Source organism: Mixophyes fleayi, chromosome 5, assembly GCF_038048845.1.
Source record: "Mixophyes fleayi isolate aMixFle1 chromosome 5, aMixFle1.hap1, whole genome shotgun sequence".
NCBI classification, from domain to species: Eukaryota; Metazoa; Chordata; class Amphibia; order Anura; family Limnodynastidae; genus Mixophyes; species Mixophyes fleayi.
This window is the reverse complement of record NC_134406.1, coordinates 245,786,223-245,805,473: the sequence shown is the minus strand read 5'-3', so window position 1 is coordinate 245,805,473 and position 19,251 is coordinate 245,786,223. Positions and strand designations below refer to the sequence as shown.

The window sequence follows — 19,251 nt, the reverse complement described above, 5'->3', positions numbered from 1 at the left end:
GATAAAGGAGAAAGTATATAATAATAATCTGAAAAGAGTAACATTTAAATAAGATGGTTTGTTTAGAACTCCATCATTTCGATAGCAGAAAAGGTTTTGATTTGCTCTTTGCATGTCATCCAAAAGGAACATGTGCCCTCCACCAACAAGCCACCCCTGTCAGAGGTATGGCATCTGTAGGCCCTGTGCAAGATAAATTCCCAAAGGTCAAATGCCCTAGCTAGTTTACAATTTCCCCAAATCATGTGTCATTGTAGTGATAGTCCAAGGTTACATTCAAGTATCAGAGCTAAGCCAGTCACACATTGAAGAGAACATCGAAACTGTACCCAGAAGTGGCCTTAGTGGTGTAAGGCAGAAGTGCAAGCGAAGCAAAGCTCCATGGTACTGGAGTGGGGTGAGCGTTCTGTTTGCATAAAAGCTGAATGTATAACCTGTACGCCGTGGATCCAGTTGAAAGTCGGTTTGCAGGCAATGTTGCATTTAACTCTAAGGAGGCTGTCCCCTACAAACCCCTCCCCCCTCTTAGTCCATTCCTAGTAATAAATGTCAGCATGCACATAATAATGTGCATGTGAACTATGGGCCCTGAGGCTTTTCGAAAGGTTCCCCCAAAAATTAGTTTATTACAATACAGGATAAATATGAGGGCATATTTTACAATGTGGTTGAGCGTGTAGAACAAATCAAAATGAAAAAATAAAACCATTGTGTAAAGTTCCTGCGTTTCTTCTTAGCATAATGATTACAGCCCACAATGTGCACACAATTGTTATGGGTATGCTTGGTATTTGAACTCATGCCTGCTGTGTTGTGAGTTTAAAGTTCTAACCACTAAGCTACCTGTGAGATTCCGATTTTGTCAGTAATTTGTGTGAATAATGAAGAGTACTATTAAGTGTCAGTTTCCTGTGTAGCACGCATGCTGTATTGTTGGTGTTCTTCCTGTTTTTCCAAATCTCAGGTTGTGCTAGTGGGTAGCTCTCCCACTTTAAATAAAAACAGTCATGAGTTCTAATCTAGACACAAACCTTTATCTGTGTGGAGGTTGTATATACTCTTGTGTGTGTATCCTTTATGGAAGAGTATGCTGTGCATTTTCCTGATAACTCAGATGGATTTATAGTACAACATACATTTTAATAGATTCATTATTCATGTGCTTTTAATGTAGCCATGTCCATGCATTTTGCGTACTATACGGCGACTTGAACTCCAAAACACAGAAAGGCCTTCAGCAATGTGTCTTTTAGGTAAAAGTGTGTATTAGGCTAATTAATAGCAAATGAAAAACATTGTTCACAGTGTACCACATCATTATTTGTCACTGATTAATCAGTAAAGAGCTATCCCGTGAAAATAAGCCACAGGCATTGTGTTTTGTTATGTGTAAACAAACTGTTCGGACCTCCCACATTGGGCGTGACGTATACATTTCTTGGGTTCACGTCAATTGCTTGTGATCCGTCACTTGTGCTTCCACCTTGTTTAAAGATCCGAAGGTGGGTGGGTTTTTTTGAGTTTGCGATTCTTATTTCCGTCCCTTAAGTGTAGAAGACCACAAGTGGGTGTGTTTTTGGAGTTTGAGGTTCTTATTTCTCTCGCGTAAGTGTCTGTGTCACTCAAAGTATGCAACGCAAATACGGATGCGTTTGCGTACCTTGATGAATCAGGCCCAGTTTGTTTCTCCAAATTTGGAAGTGGGATCTATTATTCAACACTAATTGAACTTGATGTGGGCATATTCACCTCCCTAAAATTGCTGTTGTAGGATTTTTTGGGAGAGTTTTTGGGATTTGCGTACCTTGTGATTTAAAAGTTGAACTGTATTATTTAAATTAGTTCCTACAGTGCTGGGAGTAATTAAGAAGTCATCATTAATTAAAGTAATCAACTTCTGATGAAGCATGTGATTTTTATGTTTGGTGGTGTTGACAGTTTATATATTGTATAAAGTCCATAAAACAGCAACAAGATAAAGATGAATTCACACAAAGGGTTAATAGATTGAAATCCATACAACAGCAAACAGGATGATTCTGAACTCACTCGGAGAGTAAATGATTGAAGTCCATGCAGTAGCAACAGGATGACGCTGAATTCACTCAGAGGGTAAAGGACTGAAATCTGTATAACGCAGGCGGAATGAAGCAGCAAACAGGATGAAGCTGAATTCACACGAAAGGTTGATGGTTGAGATCTGTATACAGCAGACAGGATGAAGCAGCAAACAACTGTGGTAGTCTGGAACTAGAAAAGTGTTGCACTGGCAATTTGCTGAGTGTAGAAGACTCTTAAAGTCTGCAGAGGAAGCTAATTTGTGGATAAGATCAGGTGATCAGACTCAGCAGGAAGTTTAGCAAAATGTCTCACCCAAGATGGCAGCCTCCAGTACTGCAGACAGAAGTCACACTTGTCCCAGGAATGAATACTGCCTTTGACCAAGAGGGAGATGTATGACTAAGGCCCCGATTTGTGACATTGATGGGTGAGGGATAGTGTGCTAAACAGTAGATTTCTCCTCCTACTCTGCTCAAAAATAAATTGGGAGCTTCCTCTTTCAAACCAGGGAGCCCCTCATATATGTATATACATTTTTTTTCTCAATAAGAGAAATAATAAAATGGATTTAAACTGGAGGGGATCAACTATCCCAACCCCTCATTTCTTTAAAAAAAAAAAAAAAAAAGACACCCTTTTTTTTGTATGGTGATTGTGAAACAAAAAATATAATTGTAAATGTAAAGGGGAGGTCGATATTTTAGAAATCAAATTTCAGCCACCCCACCCTGCTTGCAATGGTGCCCCATTTTATTTCTCACTTGTGATCAAATACATGATATTTATGCAGTCTGTGCACATTTGTACTCATGATACCCTCTACGCTAAGTCAACCCATATAATGGGGTATCATTCTTGGCAGCAGAGCTGCAGCTATTCAGATGATGATGATCATGTATACCAATTTCTACTTTTTAACCATTTGCTTAAGTATTATTTAGTAAATATATGAAAAAAATGTTATTTTCTGACATCTTCTACAAACTTTTGGTCCAGGCTTTGGTTAGAAAGGTAAATGACCCCTCATTTCATGTGATAAATTGTCTAGTTTCCCAAATGGCATGTCCTCCCATATTTTCTTTGATTCTGTAACCTTTACAATGCACTCATCTCATATTAGTAACGGTAACAGTGCATGGGCCACGTTACCCGCAAGAATCAATTGAATCCATCCCCCTCAAAGTGTGCTTACTTGTTCTGGCAACCCCTACCCTAATTCAGTCCACATAAATGAAAAATCATCCTTATTGCAAGAATGGCAGCTATTCAGGAAGACTAACCCTCCTTATCGGCTGTTTGACAAACACTTTTTTTTTTTTTAATTGAAAAATCTTCTGCTATTATGCTATTACTACTTCCCAGTAAGTGCTGTGCATTCAAGTCTGACAATAGACCCCTCAGTTGAAGCAGTAGATTGTTGGACTACTCATATTCTTCCTGCAAGTTTTATTGAAAACAAAATAGCAGAAAATAAGAAAAATGAAAAAGCAGTTTATTATGGAGAATATATGTAATATTCAGGTTTTTGCCATTTTGGAGGTGAATTGTAAATTGTGTTTGTTTATAGAATTAGGCAAAAAAAAAATGAACCAAAACTACACACACACACACACACACACACAGTTGTTTTTTTGGTTATTTTCTCTAATGTGTCAAACAATACATGTAATGTATTTTCTGAAAAAGCAAATTCTTCTGCAAAACAGCAACAAGGTATGACTTGTGTGGGCACTGCACATAAAAATGACTCATGATGTTGGAATGTCAACAGCCCAAAAGCTTCAGCAGCATAAGATTGCAGAAACCACTTGAGCCAATCTTCATTTTCATGTTATTTCAATTTGCTGATGCTGACACTGAAGACATTTCTGCACCTATTTTCTCTATGTTCAATATGAATGTTTCAGATTTAAATGAAGATATATTGAAGCTGCAATGTGATATTCCTTTGAAAGCAAGAGCTACTGAAAAAACATTTCCGGAATCTACTCCATGAAGAACGGTACCCAGAGGGGAGAGCAATAGCTCTTCGCCTGACAGCATATTTATTGGATCGACCTACCTCTGTGAAGCAGCCTTCTCTCCTAGATGAAGATAGCTTCTGAATCTTGATTTAGTTATGAGACTAATGAACATTTAAAAAAATACAGCATTCACTTGTGAACTGTAATTTTTAACCTGCTTTTAGTAAGTTGTTGCAAGACATGCAGTCTCATCTATCAACTTCACAATAGGAAGCTAAGGAAAAAACATTTAATTATGGTAAATGTTCAGGAACTGGATGACTTCAAAATAAAGATCTACAGACAAGGAGTTAAATTAAAGGTGAAATATTTACAATAATCATACTTGGACATAGCAAGTAGAAACACGTTTTTTCTGTGTTTGCTTTAGTTTGGATTTTTTACGAGTTTGGTTATTGATTATGCTTTTTTTTTTTTCATGCTCGACCACATTGGAATGTCTACATGCTGTTTATTCAACATAATTTATTCTGCGAATATGCAATTTTCAATGTTATTGTCACGAGCCGCGGCGGTACTCACAGCCGCTGCGGCTCGCTTCCAGTGCGCCTCGGCCGTCACCATGACGACCGGGACGTCACTTCCTCCTAACTCCCGACCGTTGCTAAGGCAACAGCCGGACGCTCTGCTGGATAGCGCTGCTTCCTGGCAACAAGGGGACAGCCGGGCGCGTGCGCAGAGCACTTAATAGCCTGATGGCTATTAATTTATCATTTATTAATCAGCCAGCCCCTGGGAATACTTACAGAGCTAGGCTGATTGGCTGATGCTGGTATTTAAGGCAGTGAGGTCTGCAGCCTCACTGCCGGTTATAGCTTTTCTGCCACAGTCCTGCTGACCTGCTTTATCCTAGTACCTGCTTTTGTTCCTGTCCCATGGACACTCTATTGGATTTCCCGTGTATGACCCCTTGCTTGGATTTGGACCCTGCCTGTTTGCTCGTGACCCAGACCTTCCTGCCTGTATCTGGACCTTGCTACCGTGCCTGTGACCCTTGACCTCAGCTTGTGTATTGGATTCCCTGTCTGCTGCCGGCCTTGACCCTTGCCTGGACTTCACTCCGCTTTCCTGGCTTCTCCCTAGCCGGTACGCACTTCACGACCCTCTGCTAGTCTGCGGCCAAGTCTGTCCCCACCACTAGGGGCTCCAGTGAACACCTGACTGCCAGAGCAGACTCCGGGTTGTGCTGTACCGGCTAGAGGGGTTCCTAACAGTTATGTAATAATACTTATTTTATATTGTGTGTCCTAGCTATGTAATCTTATTCATTTCTAATTGGCTTTAATGAAGTTCAATGACTAAGGTTTAATATTTAATAATATATAAAAAAAATTGACTTATATTTGTTTAAAGTGTATGTAAAAATACCTGTTATTTTGTATTGTTTGTGTCATGTCATTCTGTTTATCTCAATTAAGCTTCAATAACTAAGCTTCCATCCCATTCATCTTAACTAAGCTTTAATAAGGGTTGAGTGCTATTGCACATTGGGGATATTATTCGAGCCTAGTTTGGAACATTGGCATTATAATGCTGCTGCAAGTTTGGTAATTCTTTGGACATTTTCTGTGATTGTTTCAACTTTGTTATCCACTCGAAAAAACTATTGATTTTGTTAACAATAAAATACATGACACATAAAAGATACATGTTATCATACATTATCGGTCCGAGTCATGTGATCCCATTCATTCTTACTAAGCTGTAATAAGAGTTTAGTCCACATGCGCATCGGAGTTATCACCCAAGTCTCGCTTTGAATGTAAAAGTGCAGGGATGTCGGAAGTGTGGTAACTATTTAAACAGCTTCTTGGACTGAAATCCGCTAGCTTGAGAAAGAACCTTCTATGGATTGAAAGGCGTTGGATTAGCGGTGCTGTTCTGTGTATACTCTACCCCCAGTTGGCTGCATTTACGGACGGAGAACACCCGGGGATTCCATCATACTCCCGCTGATATGTGCCTTAACTTCTGATGTCTGGTACGAGCATACATTAACAGTTTATAGCTTTAAGTCATTTTGGAACACTTGTTTTTGTCCCTTTAATAAAACGGTTTTACACTATATGTGTTTCTTTCCTGGTGGTCAACGTTTGTGAGCGGCGGAGGAGGTGGATGTTTGAGGTGCCTTAAAGAAAACATAATTTTCAGTCTACAGGTTCACACTGCATTTATATCTCGTAAGCAGTATTCCTAAGGGATTTGTTGGTGTGTGAATTCACTGAAGAGGATTTTATCTATTTTTATACACCAGGATAAGGGTTTATCCCATCTGTGGAACTTTCCTTTTTACTACTGCTCTAAATTTAACTTTATTACCCTATGTTTGTGTTTTTTTTGTTAGTTTTTGAGCCTGATATGTTCACGGTGCATGTGCATTCACATGTGAAATTTGGGCTACTTATTCTGGGAAGAAATAGCGCCCTTTCAGGTATATTTTTCTGTTTTTCTCTTTGATGTTGTAAGAAGTCAGTTGTTCTTCTCTGTGTACCTAGGGCTGCTTTTTCCTCACATTAGCGCCATTTTTTATCACTTTTCCGCCTTATAGAAACACAGTTTTAAATTCCATTCAGGATGTATGCAGTTGCATTTTATCAGATAAAACCAACATATACCAGAAACTGAATAAAATAATATTTATTTCTAAAACATGAACATATTGTACTGAAAAACAGAGCTAGGCAAACATTGGTTTATAAAACACAATGACAGGTACTGAGACAGACACATGACAGCCCTTTTTGCTATCAAGAAAATGTACACTGGTTTATTAAAAAAAACAAAAAAAAAAACCAAAGACACAGGTTGATATGTTTTATAGTGCTATGTACATATGTATAGACAAAGTGAGGAGTGGGTGTAGATTTGAGAAGAAAATATAAAGCAAAGGGTATTATATTAAGTTATTTATAATTTAGGTTACCTTGCTAGTTTTTTTTATATATGTACAACTGTTCAATCATAGATGTAAGCTATTATGCAGAGATTACGTTTTTCATATATGTGTATAAAAATGTTTGTACAGGTAGTGGACAGCAAATTGGAAGCACCAATGTAAAGACATTTAATAGGGTGTTGGTCAGAATTTCAGCCAGAATGGCCTGTCTGCGCTGTGGCAATGTGCCTATCACTGCCTGGAATTGTGCATGGTGGATGCAGCATCATTATTCCACAAGAGTCACTCAACTGACACTTGGTTGAAGATGGGTGGTGGAAAATGATGCAATTATTTTTCAAAATATCCTATAAAATGATTGACTGGGATGGGGGCATTGTCTGTTTAAAATACACCTCTCCCTACCCGTCTGGAGAGAAAAGCTGCATAATGAGGTGTATATAATCACTCAGTATCATAACTAGCGTCTAGCATTGACCTTGACTTTTAAGAGAATGACTGCACCCAAAACATGCCAGGAAAATTTACCCCACACTATGAAACCAGCAGATCCCTTAACTATGGTTAACAAGCACTCAGGTCTGTAGAGTTCTTTCATTTGGCTCAACATGCATTCATCCGTTTGTGGAGAACATGGTGCAGGATAATTCATCTAACCAGATCACCTTCCTCCGCTATTTGGTAGTGCAATGCCTGTTCTTTTTGCACCACTGAAATTGCAAACGTGCATTGTGATGAGCAGACTATGCACTGCAACCCAACTAGAACATGCTCTCTGGAGATCTCATTGGACTATTTTTATGAAACTGCTGCTTGCGCCACATGTTAAAATTTGCAGTAAACTGATGTGTAGTTGCTTAGCTGTTTTGTCGTGCACATTGAATTAATGCAAGGATATCACTATCCTGGGGCATGCACTTCCACCTTCCGTTTGCCATTATGTTTGTCCCTCAGAATTCCATGCTGGCATCACCTTAGAAACCATTGCTATGAAACAAAAGCTGTCTTGGTCACTGAAGCATCTGCTTAATGTACCCCAACAATATCCATCTTTCAAAGTCCCTTAGGTTTCCTCTTGGAAGATACGCTAGTCATAATTATAGTCAATACATAATTATATAGGACTTGTTAATTAAATACCCTTATGCTTGGTGTTCCTCATTGACCAAATTAATTTCATTTTTTTTTGTCCACTACCCGTATTTGCTTTACAGCTGCAATGTTTATTACTCTGCCAAAGAGGAAATATTATCAATAGAGTACAATGGAACCAAAACCCAGAGAATATGGTAGATGGGTTGCTTTTAATAAGACAAGTTCAGGAAACTTATCTCGCTGCTTATATGTACTCTATAATGAGTAAAACCACTTTACTATAGGCTAGCTATAGTGTTGCAGACACTTCTTGGTGAGAAATTTAGATTATTTCTCTTGATCAGTTCGGATTCATCAAGATGCCGCTAGGTTATTAGAACGCTGACAGTACTTACTTTTAAACTACTTGTGGAACATTGCTTTATTAATATCGATACTATAAAAAGGGTAGATGTCTGGTCTTTGTATTATTAGGTTTAGTTTAATAATGTATGTAACGTATTATGGATCGCTACGGGCTGTGCATTATATTGCATACTTACTGTAAGTTTCATGAATAGCACTGTTCCACTTTTGTGGCACCTTATAAATAAAAGATAATGAAAAAGTGAAACTTATATTTGCGTATTATCCTTGTATGTGGTGTTTTTAGGTACTCTTGACTGTTGTCTTGTCAGTTAACTGGAGCCTCACTATGGTCACTCCAATTAAAACTTACCAGACGGCTAGGTGGATCCTAACAACATTTTCAGAGCCTGCAACAGAGGAAATACAAGATAAGTGAGAGATGTAGAGACAGCACGTCTATAAAACATACTGAAATCACAATATTCATAAGATAATAGGCCTGGAAGTGTAGCCATTGATAAAGCAAAGCATATAATTTAAAAACACAGTTATGAAATTAATGGCACTCAGTTGATATAGATTGTTGAATTAAAAGTCCCATGATGGACTTTAGTTCAACAACAGCTGGAAAGCCACAGGTTGCCCAAGCCAGATTTAAAGGTAAATGTCAACTAGCCATACATTGTTGATTGCCATTTACACACATATACTGAAGGGGATCAGTACACCTCTGATGAAATAATCAAAATGTATGAAATATTTTTAATCAGTGCATCAAAGCCATGGGACTACCCTTTAATTTTGCAGAACGATGCCTTTGAAGCACATTACAGGATATTAATGGTGAAAGATGACTATAAAAAAACAATGTGCTTTATCAGTTACCAATAAGATCGCAACTTCTTTTATCACACAGAAAGTGTCCATTTCTGTATGCAGTTATCTGTGCACTTGTTTTCATAAGCTTCCTAAGCCATGAAACTGGGAAATATATAGTGTCCATTTAAATGGTAACTGTGAAATAATTCCTGATACTTGGGACTATGGCTTTTGCCTTAAACTGCCTGCTAAAATAGACACATTGTTGTTGGCATTTGACAGATAGGAGTTCGTCTTTAACAAACCTATGCAACCTCTATCATCATGAAAACAAACTCTGAACTGTACCGAGAGTATCAATGGTTGTAGAGATTGATAAGTTATCAGTCTTGAACAACCTATTTGTCAAAGTCAGCAACTATTTGTGTTAAGTAGTAATGGGCAATTCAAACTTTAGTGGAGATTTTGTTAATTAAATGTACCTCCATATAAAGCCCAACAGTCCTTCCCATTACCTGAAGCCGAGAGCCGACCTTACAACTGGAGGGCTGACCATTCATGCCTCTACTATAAAGCTTTCTATGGAAGAGCTATGGACAGCTTGCAGTGTGATTGTTTTCCCTGAAGTGACCTTTATCAAGTCCCCATGGGGAGCGAAACGGATGTCTTCTATGGCTACCAGATAAACTTTCTAATGTATTACAACACATTGATGAGTTCTGAGAGTACTGTTGTCTTGTGTAATTTGTATAAATAACACTAGAAGGCACTAAAACATGTAGGTGTTACTATGCTTATAATTAGGAGAACTTATACAAATATATAGTGGATTCAAATTATTGATAATGGGAATTACTTTCTGTACTAAGATCACATTTGTAAGCATGGAATAAAAGATTAGAAGGTATGGCAGATGCTTGAACAATACAACTGAGAAAGAAAGAAAGAAAAGGTGGTGATACAATACAGATATTATGGAAACAGCTATGGGAATGTTACCAAAATTGAAAACAAATAAATAAAAATGATTTGGGTTAAGAATGTGGAGATGAACTTAGATGCAACTAATTGCAGTTTAATAGGACTACAACTCTCAAGAGGGCCCAATGCAGTCAGCAGAGATAGGAATTTAGACATGTGCACATCAGCCATTAAAGAAACGTGAATACAAATTTGGTATATATGGTAAGAAAAAGAAAAAATAATCTAGTAATTAAATCTTCTGGGTTAGTCAAATTACACTAAACCGTAGTTCCTTCTGTTGCCATTTTCACACTAATTGCTGTTACCGTAAATTATACCCTTAAAAGTTACTTTGCAACAGCTTAGATGTTTTGTATATGCACCTTTGCCTCCCCCTCCCCCCTTTTAAGACAGATTCCAAAATGACTTGAGCTATGCTTGGGGTGACAATGAATATGAAAGCCAGTTCCAAGAGATGGGCATTAGCATATAAGAGCTACCAGGACAGAATAATAAACAATTAGCATTAGTATGTGGGGTAACCAACATAACATTACTCGACCCTTGTAACGAAAACGTTATAAATCAGAAGCCTCTGGTGAGACATATATCTCAGAAACTTCTGGTGAGAAAGGTGGTGATGGATCAGAGTTTGTAAGTGAAGCAGAATGGGTGGCTCCCCAAACACAATCACTTGGACAGGGTCCTGAGGCTCGGTGGGTAGCAGTGACAACTGGGCACTCAAGTGCCTGAGCAAAGACATTGGTTTCAGGAACCTCTAGGGGCTGGGCACAGTCATTTTGGGGACTTCATGGTAGAGGGGTTAAGGACTGTACACTCAAGGCAGTGAGATAGGAATGAAGTGGTCAAGAGTCTAATCCTGTACTTGTAGATTTGAAAGTACTTATAGCAGCATCGCAGCTTGCGCTGAAATCGAAAAAAACTTTTTTTTTTGCTTGGAACACGGAGGTAGGGTGCACGGAGTAGGTTAAATTAAGAGAGATTATTCAAAGGTGACAAAGGGTTACTATCCGTTCACTTTTGGACAAGTTAATATAACCTGCCCCAACTCCACATCCCAGCATTCTGATGCAGGCTCGCAGGACAGCTCACATGGCTGGAGGACTCAGTCTGGTCCACTTACATAGAAGAGGTCTGGGTTGGTTTTAAGCCTGAGTTAACAGCTGCAGAAACATTGCAACACAATGATTAAATCTGCTATCAGTTAACAGGTGGAATCCTGAAGGGGAGGGATTATCCAAATGTCACCAGAGGGGCTTCTTATGAAACTGCACTACTGTAGTTTAATGATATGTGCTAAATTTTACAAGCAGTAACAAGTTGTCATGATGTGAACACATTGTGCTAGCAATGATACAAAGGCTAGTTATGAGCCATGGAATTTTATGGGAACCTTGGTTTTCACCAGGTACCATTGCAACACAGTGGAGATTTCCATTTTGTGGTCTGCACAGATATTCATGAGAATGCAACTCTTAATTCACTAGCAACTATGGGTACACTTTCACCCTTTCACTGCTGGAGGCTTTTCTCACCCCTGTTGAGCCTATTTTGGCACTTTTTGGGCTGGTCATAGTTAGGCATCAATATCAGTAATGTGATTATGCTGTATCCACACAAATTATATTTTGGGGTTTTTCCAGAAGACTTTACATTTTCTGAAAATACCATTCGTTTTTTTTATACCTGCTGTGTCACAGCAAATAAATCTACCCAAAATGATAAAAGTTTTCATTTTTATTATTATATTTTATTTACTACACACCACAAAGAAATACTTGACATCTATCAAACTTTCTTAAAATAGCAATGCAAAATATTCCAGCTATTTTTTTTAATAGTCCCCAACATATTTTATACAAACTATCTGCCTTCAAATAACAGGTTCCCAAAGTTTCTTAGAGCCAGGATGTGGGGGAGGTTTGTTTTCTGAAGTATAGGGTGTTATTGTCCGGCGATCACCAAACGAAAATAACTAAAGGGCGACATCAACTGACGGAGCCGCCTTCCCTCTTTCATATATTAAAAAAACCCAAAAAAAAACAGCTTCACTTGTATCCAGGGTACGTCAGTTAGTTACTAAATGATGCCACTTTCATATTGTCTCCTCAGCAGTATCCTGGGTATATAAACCCGGGATACTGCTGGGTGAAAAAGCCTCCCTCCCCAGCAAATTCCCGGGTTGACCCCACACTGAACCCGGGTCTGCAAAAAAAAATAATAAAAAAAAATAAAAAAAATAATTAATGAAAAACGTCTACTTTCCAATAGACAGGTAGGATTTCCTCTCCTCCGATGTCCGACAGCTGTACGTTCAGACATGTGTATAGAAAGAATTGACATCACTTCTAATGGTCAGGTGAAAATTATGCTTTTAAAGTTTTAAAAGCAGCAATAGGCGGACCCTACGCCTGTATAATGTAATCCAGGTGGCGGGTCCGCCTATTGCGAATTTAAGAGCATAATTTTCACCTGGAAGTGATGTCAATATTTTCTATACACATTTCTGAACGTTGGATTTTACAGCTGCCAGACATCAGAGGAGAGAAAATATTACCAGTCTACTGGTAAGTAGACATTTTTCATAATTTTTTTTTTCCCTTTTTAACTCTTCCAGTGAGACCCAGGTTGAAAAATCCTGGTCTCACTATTCACACTGGAGGCTACCCAGGTCAGACCTGGGAATAACCCTCTGAAAGAACCGGGTCTAATTCCCGGGTCATCCGACCCAGGAATTAGACCTGGACCCTCTCACACTGAGCCTCAACCCGGGTTGTTGGGGCTTGCCCCGGCAAAAACCTGGGTTTGTGTGGCAGTGTGAATGATGGGGTATTAGCTGCATTGTGTAGCTGGATCCAGTCATTCTGAACAAAGGCAATTTTTAAAAATCATAACTTAATCCTGGCATGTTGAATCTTTGGTCACTCACATCTACATCAGAAAACAGAGAAACCATTTGTCACAGTGGTTAATAGTTCCACCTTTAGTAAATCAGCCTTTTATTACTTGGACAATAGTAGTATAACGTTGCAGATCGGCTATTCTGAGATTACTGCTAACTTTATGGAGAAGATAAGAGCAGACCTTTTTACTTAGCCACATAACCAACAGTAACAAGTGGTTTAAGAGGGCAACGTCTATGTCATACTTATAAAGCTTAAACGATTATTTAGAAATATTCTTAGAAAGGCAGCCAGTTTGGGAGAAATAGTAACGAAAGAAACAGGGAGCTGCCAGGATAGTCATTTCAAACCAAACACACATACACACTCTAATGCATGTTGCAGATAGCCATGAACCTGCAATTTTTAAAGAAAAAAAACAAAAACACAAAACAAAAACTACTCTCAACAACCATTTATGTTAATAAATGTTCAGGTATTCTGTGAAGAGATTGGATGGGATGTTTTGCCAACTTTAAAGATTTGCTGAGACTGACCGTGAATGTTATTGGTGGCAGCAGTGTGAGGAGCACAAGGGAAAAGGGTTTATGAGATCAAGGACAAGGCACTATCAACAGGCACAGGGGGCCTGAGTCATTGAGAGCAAAGCAAAAAAGGGAGTAAGATATCTCCTGGACAAACCCAAACCATGCTACAATTATAGCGGCGAAAATCAGTTTATTGTGTTAGACAAGTTATATACTGGCTGTATTCCATGTAGAATACAAATAATTGATAGCTTTATTTTTACACTGAAATTTAAAGTTGATCTAGAACAACAATACATCTGTCCCCACATTTTAAATTTACCCCCCCCCCCCCCCCCCAATGCAACATGGTTTTGCCCAGGTGCAGTTACTACTTTTTTATGTCTTGCTCTTCTTAATGACTCAGGCCCAGAATGTTTAAGTAATAAAACCAAATTTCATTGCTAGTCACATACAATTACCCTTCCTTAAATCGGCTACCCCCCACTCACTTCACCACTAACTTCTCATTTGTCTTAAAAATTTGTTCAGGTTTATGGTTATTTTTTTGTCTTACATTTGCAGTTCCTTATTTACTGTTCAATTGCACGAAGACATGTTCTTGTTATTCACTTGACCAACAAAAATAAGGAAATATAAAAATAAATAATAATTGCAGGGTTAAGCTGGTTGAGGCAGCAAGTTTTTTTATTAAATGGAAGGTTGTGTGTATGTGTGGAGGAGAATGAAATACTACTAGTTTATTATTAACAATTAGCAAGCTTTAAAAGTTCATGCAAATATTTCAACTGAAATTGCAACTCATCTGTTGGTCGTAATTTTTTTTATGAATTTGCAGAAAGTCAGGCAACATTTTAAATTCTCAATACATTTTATTTTTAAGAACAAAAAGAAAAATTGGACACTTAAGTAAAAACAGTAAATAATAATTAGTAACTGCAATACTGAAATCAAGCTGCTGGGCTGCATCCATGATATCGTCCAATGGTCCTCCTTAACGCCGGACAGAAGGTTGTTAATGTAGGGCCCAATGACATTCTGTAACATCTCGCAGCTCCTTCCTTGTACTCCAGCATCTGCACAACAGGAGAAGCACCACATGTGTAGACCAGACTCCATGGACTTTGGAATGGATTTTCTTTTGCTCCATCTTTGAGAATCTCTTAGTGTCCCCTACATTCTACACTACGAAGATGCTATAACACCATCCATAAAAGGAGTTGTCCAGTTTTGGACAAACCCTCTCTCTCACAAGCCCACTTCATGTAGGAAATGGGTACAGGGGGTTCCAAAGGCAGGAGAGGATGAAAGAGGGATGTCATCCAAAAGTGGATTTCCCCTTTAAATGGTGGATTATAGCAATATTAAGAGTATACACACTATGTCTAAATCTAAATTATAAAGGTTAAAATCCCATATAATTTAGATTTAAGTAAATATGTGAAACCTATGACGCTTTCATCTCATGCTACATGCAGACGATAGTTAGTTGATGCTTAAGATGAGCCCCTAAAATGCCTTTCAAGTCACTAGAATGAGGAAAAAAGCCTATGAGCAATTTTAGAAAATACCAAGTAGAGGTGTGAAAAATGAAGACCTACCTAACATTATATGGTCCTGAATGGGGAGTAAGTAGAGGCAACCACCTCCCCCTGTGCACACAGGACTACTGCTACCAGAAAGCCTTGTAATGTAATTTAAGATTCTAGTGAGGCAATCTATTCATGCTGGAATTTTATACTTAGATTAACATTAAGGTCTGGAATACAGCACTACTAAAACTGGTTTCACTTGGCAAGGTACAAAAAACTATTTTCAAACTACTGATCACTATAGCATAGCTGCCGACATCAGGCTGGATACATTTTGATTAGCAAGAACTCACACATTATTATTTAGGAAAGTAGGCATGACTGTGCTCCAATCCATAAGAAGATGATTTGCAAAGTATTATTCACCAGTTTAACTATTTTAAGATTAGTTTGATGAGATTGAACTTTATGTTAGTGCAATACTGCAATATATATCCATTTTAAGGTTATTATACTGGTTTTAGATGTACTATAGGCTGCAAGCTTGTGAGCAGGGCCTTATTACAATGTTTGTCAATATCTAGTTTTTGTTTGACTATTGTGTTGGCTTCCAATTTTAATGTGCTGCATAGTATGTTGTAGGCTCTATAAAACAAAGTTTAACATATGAATAAAGAAGGGGAGCTGTTAATTTTATCATGTCAAGTTTCCTGAAATTTGAAGCATACATCAGTTTTAATGCTGTGCCCCACAACCTGGGTACCATGAACTGAACAAAACTTCCAGGGATCCAAAGTAGATGCCATGACATCCGTAAGAACCAGGACCAGTTGGGTAAACAATCTAAAGAATGCCGACACCATATTGTGCATATGTTACATCAAATTGTACAGTACAAACTGCACCCTCATTTAATGGTAAAAATAATTATATATTAATATATATTATGAAACTAAAACGTACATCCATTCTCTCATCTCCCATCTTGACTACTGCATCCTCAACTAAAAAGTCCTCAATAACACCACCCTTTCATACATCTCAAATATATGAAAATACTGTCCCTCCCACCCTTAGATCTACCTCTGACCTGTGCCTTGTCTTATCCCGCCTACAAGACTTCTCCTGTGCTACTACCCACCTCTGGAATTCTCTACCATGCCCAATCATGCTTTCCCACAGCCTTTAAATCTTTAGACGTTCTCTGAAAACCAATTTCTTTTTTAGAGCATACCTTATACTGGATGATACTATTCACACTAATACACCCTTATTAATATTTTTATTGTAGATTTGTAAGGCACCACAGTGCTCCACGGCGCTGTACAATAGGGAAAAAAACAGTACATATATAAAACAGGGACATACAAGGTGCACAAAATAAATGCAGGCATGAAAACAAAGGGTACGGATGACCCTGCTCATTAGAGAGCTTACAGTCTAAGTGGAACAGGGCTCAGCTGAAACAAGAGGAGCAAATGTGGCTCAGAGTGGAGATTGGGACAGTTGTGAGGGTGCATTAGTGTGAATAGTGTTATAGTGCTAAGATCACCTCTTAAAAAAGAGATGGGTTTTGAAAGAGCATCTAAAGATTTGAAAGCTGTTGGAATATCTGATTGAGCGTGATAGGGAATTCCATAAGTGGGGAGCAGCACGGGAAAAGTCTTGTAGGCGGGAGTGAGAGGTGGTTACCAGAGACAAGGCGCAGGTCAGAGGTAGATCTAAGAGGGAGGGAAGGAGAGTATTTTGATATGAGATGTACACAGGGGTAGTGTTGTTGAGGGCTCTGTAGATAAGGGTGAGTAATTTGAGTTTGATCCTGAAGGATACAGTGAGGCAGTGTAAAGATTTGCAAAGTGCTGCAGCAGTGAGGAAGATCAGTCTTGCAGCAGCATTAAGGATGGATTCAAGTGAAAATATATGGGTGTCAAAAATGCCAGATGGCAGGATATTGCAACAGACAAGACGGGAGATGATGAGAATGGATAAAAGATTTGGTAGCATGTTAGTAAGAAAAGGGCGTATTCTGGCAATGTTTTTAAGGTGGGTTCGACATGACCAGGAGAGGGTCTGGATGTGAGGAATAAAGCAGAGGGCGGAGTAAAGTGTGACACCAAGGTAGTGGGCTTGGGAGACTGAGGATATTGTGGTGTTATTGACAGTAAGGGAGATTTCAGGGCAGGTAATTATTCTTGCAGAAGGGAAGAAAATAATTTCTGTTTTGAACATGTTGAGCTTTAGGTTGCATTCGGACATCCATGTGGAAATAGCAGAAAGACAGTTGGTTACACGAGATAGAACAGAAGGAGAGAGGTCAGGGGAAGAAATATAGATTTGGGTGTCATCAGCGCAGAGGTGTTATTGGAGACTGAATGAGTGAATTAGTGCCCCAAGACAAGAGGTGTACAATGAAAAAAGTAAAGGACCAGGAACACCCTTACAACTCTCTCAATCTCCACTCTGAGTCACACTCGCATCTCTGGTTTCAGCTGTACCTTCTTCAAAGTAGAATATAAGCTCTCTAATGAGTGGGGTCCTTTATACCCTTTGTTTTCATGCTTGCATTATGTCTACCTTGTATGTCCTTGTTTTATGTATGTCCTATTAATAATACAGTTTCTAACCAATCTACTAGTGTGTTGGACAGTTATTTTGACTGCCATGAAGAGTTTGAAAAGATTTTTTAGTATTGTGGACTCGCATCCCCTTACCTATTCATCATCATCATTTATTTATATACGATTCACTTCAATCAAACATGACAGGCAGACAACTACTGATGTTGATTTGTCAACACAATCCCGTTTTTGAAAACCTATTATATACTACCAACTAATACACAAATTTGTAATCATAGCCTAATATTGTGCACACTTTCCCAGATTTCTATTTTGTTACTATATTTAGTAGACAACTGTAAAGTCATTAAAAACTCATTAAATAGTGAATCATATTACCTTAAAACAGAGAGCCAGCTGTAAGCCCTGGAGAGCGCAGTCTGTCCACAGATCATCAATAAAGCTCTATGGAAGCAGGCTTACAGAACTTTAATTATTGACAGCTTATAATTTACTCTGAAAGGTCGCAAGCAAAAATCATAAGTCAGCACTCAGATTCAGGTAATGTTGGTGGGTCCCCCATGTGCTACAGGTAAGTAGCACGAAAGGGCTGTCCAGAAATGAAAATGAGCTGCAAATCAGAGTGACTGTCTAAAATTGTCTTTCAATTATAAGGATATGCAAATAATGTAATGAGGGTATGAATGCAATACTAGAGCAGCACACTGGCTTAGTAGTTAGCACTTCTGCCTCACAGCACTGGGGTCATGAGTTCAATTCCTGACCATAGCCTAATCTGTGTGGAGTTTGCATGCGTTTCCTCCGGGTGCTCTGGTTTCCTCCCACACTCCAAAAACATACTGGTAGGTTCATTGGCAGGTGCCAAATTGACCCTAATCTCTGTGTGTGTGTGTGTGTGTGTGTGTGTGTGTGTGTGTGTGTGTGTGTGTGTGTGTGTGTATTAGGTAACGGCATTCAACTCTACATCTCTTCTCCTGACCTTTCTTCCGTCGTCCTCTCTCGTGTATCTGACTGCCTCTCCGCCATCTCCTCCTGGATGTCCGCGCGTTTTCTCAAAATCAATATCTCTAAAACAGAACTCATTGTCTTTCCTCCGTCCAGACTCCCATCCCACCACGACCTCTCTATTTTCGTCAACACCACCATCTCCTCTGTCACCCAACTCCGCTGCCTGGGGGTCACCCTTGACTACTCTCTCTTTTGCCCCCCACATTCATTCCCTTGCCCAAGCCTGTCGCTTCCAACTACGCAACATCGCCCGCATCCATCCCTTTCTCTCTCAGGATGCCACCAAGACTATCATACACGCACTCATCATCTCCCACCTGGATTACGGCAACCTCCTACTCACCGGCCTCCCCCACTCCCGTCTCTCCCCCACTCCGCTCTATACTCAACGCGGCCACAAGACTCATCTTCCTCTCACACCGCTCCTCCTCTGCCTCGTCTTACACTAGCTTCCCTTCCCCTACAGAATCCTTTT

General features: G+C 39.1%; 3 protein-coding genes across 3 annotated transcripts in view; 1 reads left to right on the top strand and 2 right to left on the bottom strand.

Moving 5' to 3' along the window:
- TMEM67 (transmembrane protein 67) overlaps window positions 1-2,269 on the bottom strand; it is a 50,641-nt gene extending 48,372 nt beyond the window's left edge. Inside the window, exon 1 of the mRNA XM_075213789.1 lies at window positions 2,050-2,269. The gene's annotated coding sequence lies outside the window, so the exon portion shown is untranslated. The remainder of the gene's footprint in view (window positions 1-2,049) is intronic.
- The window catches only part of CDH17 (cadherin 17), a 322,180-nt gene that overhangs the window by 227,387 nt on the left and 75,542 nt on the right, over window positions 1-19,251 (top strand). The window lies entirely within an intron of this gene.
- LOC142159156 (RNA-binding protein 12B-like) overlaps window positions 5,735-19,251 on the bottom strand; it is a 25,617-nt gene continuing 12,100 nt past the window's right edge. Inside the window, exon 2 of the transcript XR_012692912.1 lies at window positions 5,735-8,831. The gene's annotated coding sequence lies outside the window, so the exon portion shown is untranslated. The remainder of the gene's footprint in view (window positions 8,832-19,251) is intronic.